Source organism: Onychomys torridus, chromosome 10 (genome assembly GCF_903995425.1).
Source record: "Onychomys torridus chromosome 10, mOncTor1.1, whole genome shotgun sequence".
NCBI lineage: Eukaryota > Metazoa > Chordata > Mammalia > Rodentia > Cricetidae > Onychomys > Onychomys torridus.
The window spans coordinates 72,855,063-72,866,359 of record NC_050452.1 but is presented as its reverse complement, the minus strand read 5'-3'; the positions used below and the strand labels follow the sequence as shown (position 1 = coordinate 72,866,359).

Sequence of the window (11,297 nt, the reverse complement as noted above, 5' to 3'; positions counted from 1 at the left end):
CATCGCCCGTGGCACGGACTCCAGGGCTGAGCGCGCACCACCAAGACTTTTGCCCTTTTGAAATGAAATAGGAACAGGAGAGTTACAGGAAAACCCTACCCGACCGAGGGTCAGAAGCCAGGCAAGGGCTTTCAACGGAGGTCTGAACGTCCAGAACTGCGGTGGTAATTAGCAGGTGGTCAGGCGTGGGAGGAGAAAAAGCTGGGGTGGACGTCTGTAAACATTCATTAGGAGAAATAAAAATGAACCTCCTTATTAGCCTTGTCTGGGAAGGAGTCGCAGAAAACATTCAAAGCAGAAATGCGAGAAGATTTAAATGAAATGCATCACTAAAAATAAGCATACGTGTGTGTAGACACGTATGCACTCATGTTCCTAACAGGAGGCTCCAAACGTGGGCGGGGAGAGGGGGTCATGCAGCCCCAGGCGTTGTGAGACCCCCAACGGGCTCAGAAGCTGAGGGTTCGAGTCCCCTGCCAGGCTGTGCTGCAGGGCCGGCGGGTCACCACAGGGGGCGCCGGGGTGCCGCGGGTTCTCCGTCCCATTTCTTCCTGTCTCCCCTGGGGCCTTGCCGATCTTGCCCTTCTAGGGGAGAGTCCCTGCCGAGACGTCGGAACTGGGAGAAAACAGCCTAATTGCTCTTGAGATCATCGCCTTTAGAAACTTCGAGCGCCTTTCTCGGTCTCTGCTTTGGGTGCTTGGAAGGGGGAGGGGGGGCAGGAAACCTTCAAAGATTTGCTTATTTTGATTCCTTGGGCGATGGAGCGGTATATTAGGCAGTCCTCGCAGATAGTATTGATGAGAGCTTTGCCGGAGCCTGACATCAAATTAGTGGCCTTCGTGTAAAAAATCTGGGAAGAAATGTCTAACATGCTTAAAGCTGGTGGGAGGCGAGGTTTTTACTCATCAATGAGATGCAGCTCTAAGGGTGGAGGGAAGGAAAACCTAAGTCAAAACTTCAAGCTCTCTCATTATGAGGTATACCTGACGGGGACACCCAAAGCCGCCTGTACTTCCTCTCATCAATACAGGAGAGCTTTTTGTCAGTAATTTGCAATAAGTGTCTGCAGCATTTCTGCAGGGACCCAGAAATCATTATTGGCTGCAGATCTGTACGGTTCCTAATTGGAAGCATTGGGCCTTATCAGCTGAGGATTTCCTCGGACCTTTGACAGATACCAATACTAAAATCATTGTTCACTTGTCAATTTAAAAGACCATTAAAGCAGCTTATTTTGGTTTTAATTGGAACCGCCTCCCTTCCAACGCCAGGCTTAGGGGAGCGTGGAAAAAAAAGAAGAAAAGGGAAGGAAAGAAAGAAAGGAAAACACGCCCCCAACACACACCCAGGCGCGCGCGCACACGCACGCACGCACGCGCCCGGGAATCGCCGGTATGTAGGTCACCCTGGAGAGTTGGGGCTGGTGGCCGGGACTCCGCTGGGCGGTCCGCAGCAGACTGTCCAGATGCAGCAGCAGCAGCAGCAAGCGTCAACGCTCCCAATTGCCAATTAAGCGACACCGCATTCTTTTAAAGATTTTTTTCCCCAAAAAAAAGTACAGTGGGCCAAAAATCAATCACTCTCCCCAGCCTGACCCGGTGAACGCAGACGCATAACATATCCACGCTCTGAGCGACCCAGCAGTCCCAGCGCCCAACTAACTTTCCCTCCCTTTAAAAATAAAGCGAGGACTTCCGCCGCGCGACGGTCCTGCTATAAGGCTGGCAGATGCAGCAAAACTAATATGTGTAAATGCTCTAAAGCTATAATCTGCTTACAGCGACACTTCCACGGCGCGGCGGGGCTGAGGGGGACGAGAAGGCGCTTGGCAGGCAAGGGAAACCGAATTGTTTTGACACCGCCATTGACTAGCGAAGCCTGGTGGATAATCATTTCATAGGATAATTGTGGGCAAGTTAGAAAAAAAAAAAAAAAAAAAAAAAAAAGAAAGAAAGAAAAGAAAAGAACCGACTCACTTTCTCCAACCTCTTTACCTTCCCCCATCAAAGTGAGCGATGAGTTCTCCTCATTATTTTTGCCTTGCTCACAACATCCCTGGGTCTCTTCTAAATGAAATAGATTTAATGATAATACTAGAAGGTAAACGGGACTGGAATAATATTTACTGTATAATCATTTGGGCTCTGTTGAGCTCAGCACTTCCCCTTATCCCAAGAATCTCACTAATTGCTTCCAATCTGAGAAATGACCAGGCAGACTTATTTTGCTGGAAGGTCCCTTGCACCTAATGTTAAAAAAGCACATATGTGTTTTTGTTCTAAAAGCTCATTTTCCTCCAGTCTCCTCCTCTCCCTTCCAATTGTAAGTAGCTGATGTTTTGCTTGGCTCCTGTTTTATTTGCTGTCAAAAGGAATTTGATGCAAAAAATCATTTAGGCATGTATACAACCCATGGAGGGATTCATTTGACCTCATTATACTGCAATAAAGAAGGAATCCAGTTTGTTATCACCGAACCGCATGCATTTCATATCAGATCACAGGAGTGATGCTTCAAAAGATTATCCCAGAAAGTGCTTAGCAAGATGGAACGGGTTAACTTAGCTTGCCAGAAGGTGTTCTGAGAAACACAGGAAAAGAGAGAGATGTGCAGCCCCCTTTAAGAGCAGAGCAACTGAAGAAAAAAGAGATTTATGCTTTTAATTAATGGCAATTAAACCATGCCTGTTGGCTTGGCCTATGGCAATTGTTCCCTGTAAAAAGGAGGCCGAGCTGGTGACAAGCATTTGAATCCGCTAAGTTCTGTCAAGGGAGCTGACTCTGCAGGCATCAAAACCAAACTAAATCAATAAAAGAATTAAACTTTTATAAATTGCATTTTGACAAGTATCAGATGCCGTTAAGCTTTGATATTATGAATTCCTTGGAGGTGACGCAAACAAGAAGGGCCGCAGTTAGAGATCCAAACAATCAAAGGGGCTTGTTAACATGCGCTGTCAAACGCGTCAGTGCCATTAATTACTACAAATTAATGTGACTCTGTCTTCCTCTGGTGATTGGAATAATAATCAGCCTGATTTGTGGGATGAGCAGAGAGAGCATATGCAACCCTGACAAAAAGAATAAGTTTACAAAACAGTAGACGTTCCCAATCTTTGTGTTCAAAGCCTGGATGGTTTTCTTGTAGCCAGTTGTGACCTCACTTTACCTTTCTGGATTCCCGGATCTTCATGTGCTGCCCCCTGTGAGACGACAGAAGGAGGCATCAGGCTCTTGCCAGTGATTATTGGAGCGTAAAATAAAATCTTCATTGTGCTTCATTGAGGTGTGGGGCTGATACAGTCTTATCCACAATGATTTTTTTCTAGTAAATGAACCCAGAATTCCCACAATTTGGCTACTTGCTAATAAGAAAACTGTTTATAAGGCTGACAATTTAAATGGCATGATGCTTTCTCTATGGTGATTCAGCCGACAGAGCCCACAGGGGAATAAGAACCCCAGTTATGTCTAGGGTGGATGGAAGGGACCCAGTAGGGTTCTACCAGAAGAATGCCCCTCAGCATTATGGGATAGTCCACATCCAGAAATGACCAATGCCATCCTTCCCTTTGAGCCCTCATTTTTTATTTTCATTTTAACAACTGGACAAATTGTGACTCTATACCCTGTACCTGTCCGGTGAAATGCCACAATAGACTAGGGATGAACCAATACTTGCACCATTGAATGTAATCAAGCTCTAAAACAATTTCAAAACCAAACATATTAAAATTAATTCACAATAACTTACCTTAGCGCTTTCTAACACATCATGTTTCCTCGTTAATTTTACTGGACATTTTAATACTTTCCTCTTCTCATAGTCTCTTTCTTTCCGTTTTTTACAAAAATGTTGTGAATCACTAGCATAGGGCTTCTCACATCCAAAGAGTTTCCAAATGTCTGCGCTACATTTCTAGTTAATTGAAGAATGAAGTGTAGCCACAGAATATGGTGACTTAAAAATTAGGGGCGGATGGCTCAGTGGGTAAAGGCACTTGTCAAGGCCTGACAACCTGCATTTGATCCAGGAGACCTACATGATGGAAGAGAGAATGATTCCTACAATTGTGACCTGTTCCATATGTGTGTGGCATGTGTGCGCGCACACACACACACATACACACACACACACACACACAAAATAGATAAATGTGAAGAAGAATTGGAGAATCCTTTTAGATGACAGAGGCTGAGGCAGAAAATGTAGGAACTGATGTTCTTTCAGCTAGGAGAGGACAGAGTGGAGGTGAGGAGAGCAGGGAATGGGCCTCTTTATTTTTTATTTTATTTTATTTTATGTATCCCTCAAAACTTGGAATACCACGTTGTCTCTTCCTACTGTCTTGGTATGACCACCACTGGGAAACTACTCCTTCCCAGCTGCGTTAGCTGGCGGGCTAAGTATTGGTGGAGACAATCTTACCTGGGGAGACACAGAGGTCCTAGTACTGTACCCACAAACTGCCAGTAGGAACGGTGCCAGGTGTGTATGGTGTTTGGACTAATTACTTAATTTTGACTATCGCCCATATCTAAGTGTGTTTTTAACACAGACAGGAATTATCCTGACACCATCTGGCAGCAGTTTCCCATGTCTGACAAAATCTAAAACTCACTTTGAAGCTTGGCCAGTGATACATATGCACAGGGTTCCCCACCATGTGGATCAACCTCTGATCTTCTGTTTAACAAGGGATTTGTCTCAAACTGTGGTTACAGTATTTTATTGAGGTGGCTAATCTGTTACTCAGGACCCAAGACTCTTAGGACAGATAATTCTCTGCTTGAATAGTGACAGGAAAGTTTGGGGTGTTTTTCCTTTTTGTTGTCAAGGAGTGGATCCCAACTCAAAGGCTGGATTTAAATGAAGGTTTTCCATTTCCCAGGCTTCTCTAGATCTGTCCAGGAAAAGCATTAAAGGGTAGGAGCCTGGACACAAATGATTGTGGAAGGCCCCACAAAACCGCCTGATAAAGCCTCCTCTTGCTCAATTTCATCAGCAACTACAGGAGGAATTTATCACTGAAAATGTGTGTGGTGGTTTTTCTCTGATGACTTGGCAAGACCCTGTCTGGGCTAGAGCCCTCTAAATTTCAGAATCCTGGCTGTACTGTAAGCAGGCTTCAATGTCTTTGTGCCGTAATGGATATTATGGACTTGAAGGCACAGGTCCAACATTTATTCTTACAAAAAAAAAAAAAAAAAAAAAAAGATTTGTTTCTATTACTTTTAAATTGTGTGGCTATGTGTGGGTAGGTACACATGAGTGCAGATGCCTGTGGAGGCCAGAAGAGGGAGTCAGCGCCTCCCAGAGGTTGTGTGGGTGCTGGGAACTGAACTCCGGTTCTTTGCAAGAGCAGTATGGACTTTTAACCCCTGGGCCGCCGCTCCAAACCCACTTAATCTTTTTTATATCATACATTCTTAGTTTGCTTGGTGTGTGTGTGTGTGTGTGTGTGTGTGTGTGTGTGTGTGTGTGTGTACCTGAGTGTGCATGTGCCATGGTACTCACGTGGAGGTGGGAGGGACAACCTACAGAACTCGGCTCTCTCTTTTCTACCACAGAGAGTGCTAGGATCAAACTTGGTCACCAGATTTGGTGGGAAGCATCTTTATCCTCTGAGACATTCTTTAGATCTCATCATTTTTTTCATAGTAATGTAATTTCTAAGAGTGGAACACGTGTGTGAAGCTTGGTATGCAGCCTGTATGTGTGTATGTAGCCTGTAAGTGTGTCCTAACCCCTCATAAAAGCTTCATCACTTCAATGAGCACCCAGCAAAGTCCTGCTAACTTGTTTGCCTGGAGTAAAATAGACAATATTAATCTGAACAACTGGCATTTCAAAGTAGAGGAAATACCTGGTGCCCGTATTGATGTAAAAGTGTGACCATCTTTTTTCTGAGGGTGAACTTGCAGTGGCTTGCATTGACCTTATTCTCACGGTCACTTTGAAGGTCTTTCCTGTGTGAACCTGCAGTACACACATGTAAGTGTATTTTCAGTGTGAGATTTGTCTTCCCACTTCTTGTCTACCTTGCTTCCTCCCGCATTCTTCTCCATTTTGAACCTGCATCTTTTCGAAATACTTGGATTGTTAGCTTAATTCACAACTTATTATCATCACTTTGATAACAATCATGTTATCTAAATCCTCATAAATTTTATATATGCCAAGATTTGAGAAGTCCTATCTCAAATCCATTCTTATGAGAAGAGGTGGGTGGTAGTGTGGGTATTCAATTTTTCACATGCAGGTAGAAATATACAGCCAAAGACACATTCATTCACATACATCTGTAACAATATAATCTATGACTATTGATTGCCAGAAAAATATGTCTTCATTTGAGAGGTGAGTTATCTCTTTTTCCGGCAGATGAATGCTCAGATCCTTGCTCTTCCTCACTGTGGGCGTGATGGATGGACAGACACTTTAATTTAGCCCCTTGTTTCTTCACGTAGCTTTCAACTTCTTCTGCTTCTTTTATTATAGTGTTCCAGACACGATGGTGCTCCACATACACTGTTCAACTTGTAATGAGACAAATTGCAAATACAGAGGTTGATCATTTTCTCTATTTATGACACTGCAAGTTGTCTCAAGAAGAGATTTGTAGGAAAGACACTAGGTGACTCACTGATGAATTAGTAACTGATGAAATACACAGACTTCCACAATATGCACACATTACACATTGTAGTATTGGTTTCAATCCAAGGAAACAGTTGCCCAGACCAAGCACAGTCCTCCCTATCTGACGATTTTATGATGACCAGTCTACTGCAATTTGTTGGCTCCATAGTCATTTCTTAGGCACGGAAGTATGGAACCGGATTTTATAGCTAAACGTGGCTTATGTTTTCAGGGTTACTACTTTTATGTCAGTAAAGACAGCAGCAACTGTTAAATCCATTTCTGAAAAACAAAGAACATTTCAACAGATAGATCGATGGTTAAATTTTGTGGATATGTCCCTAGTATAATCTTAAGGTTTCTTTCAGTTGCACGAAAGACTTTTATGAGCTGACCTTTCCATGACCTGGACTGTAAGGCATGGGGTCTGCACATGCTGTGAGTACCCCGACTCCTGGCACAGGAGAGAGCCACCTCTGCTATCCCTGCCTCCAGGAAGCCATGTCTCTTCCCTCACCACTCACTTTGGCTGATGTTTAGTAAATTTTGCCCGATCCACCCAAATGAGTGAGTTCATTCGGGAATGCCAGTTCTCTGTCCTTTCTGCTCTCTACTTGGAATTGGAAACTACTCTGCTAAAAGGTGTATGGTTCTTGTTGAGAAAAATGGGGGGTGAGGTTGAATGCTGTCATGATCCACATGCAGCCTGGCTCCATTTGCCTGGTGAGATCTTGGAAAAGTCACTAGTTTAATGGGGGTTTGCCTGCATGATAGGAAACAATGACGTTATGTTACGTTTCACAGGAATCCTATATAATCGTGAGCCAAACATGTAAAGCCCTTGATTCTCAGACCTTATGAGCTACAGAACATATTTAAAGAAGTATTTACAAGGGAGTTGACAAGTACAGTGTTTGTGGTGTCACAAAAAGCCATGGACACCATGGGGGGAACCCTAACAGTATCACAACGCAGGAGGGTTGGGATGCACATCCTCAACTAGCTATGGCTAAGACAGGAGCCAAGGCATGGATAGGAAGGTAAGGCATGGGTAGGGAGGGCTTAGTTCACAGACCAGAAAAGAATGTTTAAAAAACAAACAAACAAAAAGGATGGTCAGTCAGCAGGGTATGCCTGTAATCCCATCACTTTGGACCCTGAAGCAGGAGGATCATGAGTTTAAGGTAGCCTGAGGTACATGGTGAAACTCTGTCTCAAAAAGAAAAGCCACGGCTCTTGCCTCAGGCTTCGTCCCCATTCCCTTCGCCGGTACCAGTCTCTTCTTAGGAAAGATGTCGATGGCAGTGGCTGACACTCACGCCTTAACTCAAAGCCTCAGGACCTGACTGATGCTCCCGGAGATAGACATCTTTAATCCACAGACCGTGGGCGTGGGCCGCGCGCTTCACCACCTATGAGGTTCGCATGTGGACGAACCTACCCATCTTCAAGCTGAACGAATCCTGTGCATGGCGACGCTACAGTGACATTGAGCAGTTGAAAAATAAGCTGGAGTGAGATAGTAAGATTGCAGTACCACCACTGCCTGGGAAAGCCTTGAAGCGGCAGCTTCCTTTTCGAGGAGATGCAGGGATCTTTGAGGAATCTTTCATTGAAGAAAGCAGTCAGGGCCTCGAACAGTTTATTAACAAAATTGCTGGGCACCCACTGGCTCAGAATGAACACTGTGTGCACATGTTCCTGCAGGAGGAGGCAACTGATAGGAACTACGTCCCTGGGAAGGTGCGCCAGTCGGAATCCCTCTCACCGCTTGTCCTCTACTTTATCTGCTGAAATGACATTGATTTTTACACTAAGCCTCTCTCTCTCTCTTTGATCTGAAGTTGGCTGCCCATCCCCTGGCCTGATAGACCGTCTTGCATCGTGCCCCTTGGTACCAGACTGCACCATGTGGGCACTCTGCTAGTATCTCCTCTCTGAAGAGAGGTGGGAAACCACAGGCAGATGCTCTATGCTTGGGGTTGGGGTTGGGGAGGGATTGGACTGGAAGGCAATTTGGGGGTATGTTACCTATGGCAGAAGGCTAACCTTGGGGGAAGGGGGGTTTGTGCTGGTGAGGCACTGGGATATATTACTGATGCTGTAAGTCTAGGGGCTTTTTCTTATTCTTAGGTTTCACTGGGAACACTGAATACGGAGAGTCTCTGCTTTTCCTACCTGCATGAAAATTTTCCTTTAGAGGGGAAGGTAGTAGAGACCCAAAACTGTTTCTTCTAGGTCTGCTCCCAGTTTCCTCAGCAATTTTTTTGGGGGGTTGGTTTTTCTCTCCCTTGTTGCTTTTCATGGCAGTAAACCTCATAGAGTTAAGCAGTCTGGTATGTGGAGCAGGGTGTATGGGTTTTATGGGTCCATCTTCATGGTTACTGCAAAGTCAAGAAAGCCATAGGTGGTAGGCTGCTCTTATTGCCTAGCCCCCATCCCTTTATGGCTCCCTACTCTGGCTGTCTATATTTTGCTCACTAGCTAATTAGTCAGAATGGGCCAGCAATCCTCCCTCCTCAACCCTTGAGACTTTATGGGTTAGCTTTGTGGGTTTTGAGGAATAAGAGCAACTTAACACTGCCAGGTGACTTCCAGAGTGGTGGAGGGGGTCATGTTCTAGGTTCCTCTACGTGGTAAGGAAGAGCAACATCACTTTCCTCTTTCCATTCCTCCTTTTCCCATCTCATTTAGTGCTGACCCAAGGGCAGAAGCACACACACCACAGTTTCTGATTGCTCCTAAGCACTTTGAGCTGTTGAGTGGGGCTCAGAGGCAAGAGTTGTCTGATGCCTTCCCCAGCTTGGTCACAGGGTTATTGAACTGTCTATGCTTGCTTCCCATGGAACTCCAGTGTTGTTCCCAGAAACTGAAATAGGGCAAGCAGCTGGATGTAGCGTTCCCAGATCTTAGAGGCTAAAGCAGCTTCTTGAGGCTGCCAACTCTCCTAGGCTATTGTTTGGAAGGTGGTGGTTGGTTTGCTGGGACCTGCTGCCAGTCCAAATGGTGGGATGAGAGCAAGTTAACTCTGGTGCCAGGTAAAAGTTGGGACTCTTGGCTTAGACTCCCTATCGTGGAAGGAACTGTGTTTTCTATGTAGGTCCTTGGGGAAAAAGGATTGCTGATCCTGGTGTGATCCTGGTCAGAGAGATCAGGATTAGATTTTGACATGGGTCTTGGATCCCATCTCAGTGTTGAAGATCCTTGAGATAGATTAGCTCTCTAGCTGCTGAGCCCATGCTGGGGGCTGAGCAGCCCCATTCCCACCTTACCAGTGTCCATGTCCTTGCTGCCTTTTGATTTGTATCCTGTTACAGATATTTTTAAAATATTTCTTCTTTCATTGTGCACAAGTGCTGAGACTCTGAGGCCCCATTTCTGCTGTGTATATATTCTGACTCAGGGCTTTCATTCAGTAAACTGTTCATTCTTCTGTCAGACAATGTCATATTCAACTCTGTTCATATTAAACCACTGTGAAGCAAGAAAAAAAAGAAAAGCCACAGGATAGAAGTCATTCATATTTTCTGGACCGCAAAGCTGAGGAAGACTTCATATATAGCAGAAAAAGAGAACTTAAAATATTTGAGCATAGTTATTTAGAAGAAGCCCTTGGAGCTACCAGTGAATTTATTTTATAAATGTGACTTACTAATCATGATGACCTTGGGTATATGTCTGTGTCCTTATTTACTCAACAGATGTCTGGTTGACTCAGTAGCTTTAAAGGTTGATCCATATGATTAGATTAGTTAAAAAATAAAGTCAAAGGGACTTAAAGCATATCATCTTTTTGTTTGCTGATCCCTCATACGCATGTAGCATGATCATCACAAACTATTTCTAGTACATTAACTCACTGGATCCTTCAAACAACACTGTGGGTAGGATGTGAAGCTTAAGACTCACATAGTTCCAAAGACTCAGTCACATAAAAGAGATAACTGCTAACATTTGACATCCATCCATCTCTGGAGTGAACTTTAAGACAAGCCATGGACATAGGAGACAAATTTTTTATAGAAATAGAAACTAAAACAATCTTTTCTCCATTCTTGAAACAGAGAGGTCTTCCAGCCTTCACTTGAATTGTGGATCACAAGGATGAGAGCTTCTACATACTGCAATAAAACCTTCCACCGTTTAGGCTGGTGAGACATAGCCTGAGAACCTGAATTCAAATCTCTGGCATCCACATGAAACCAAAGACGTGGTAGCACACATCTGCAACCATGGTGCTGGAAGTGGGTGTGATCTCCAGAATTCACTGGCCAAACAGTTTAGATGAATACACGAGCTTGGCATATATTTTGAGACCCTGTTGCAAGGCGAGTGTAGTGGTGCATACTTTTAATCCCAGCACTCGGGAGGCAGAGGCAGGTGGCTCTCTGTGAGTCTGAGGCCAGCCTGGGCTACAGAGTGAATTCCAGGACAGCTAGGGCTATAGAGAAAACTTGTCTCAAAATCAAAAAGAAAGGAAAGAATGAAGAAAGGAAGGATGGAAGGAAGGAAAAAAGGAAGGAAGGAAAAAAGAAAGGAAGGGAGGAAGGAAGGAAAGAAAGGAAGAAAAATAAAGTAGATATGGATAGAGAAGATACCAGACATCAATCTCTGGCCTACACACACACACACACACACACACACACACACACAC

General features: G+C 44.5%; 1 pseudogene; it reads left to right on the top strand.

Annotated features, from left to right (window-relative positions):
* Nucleotides 1-7,935: 7,935 nt before the first annotated feature.
* Nucleotides 7,936-8,437, top strand: LOC118591908 (annotated as a pseudogene).
* Nucleotides 8,438-11,297: the final 2,860 nt, after the last annotated feature.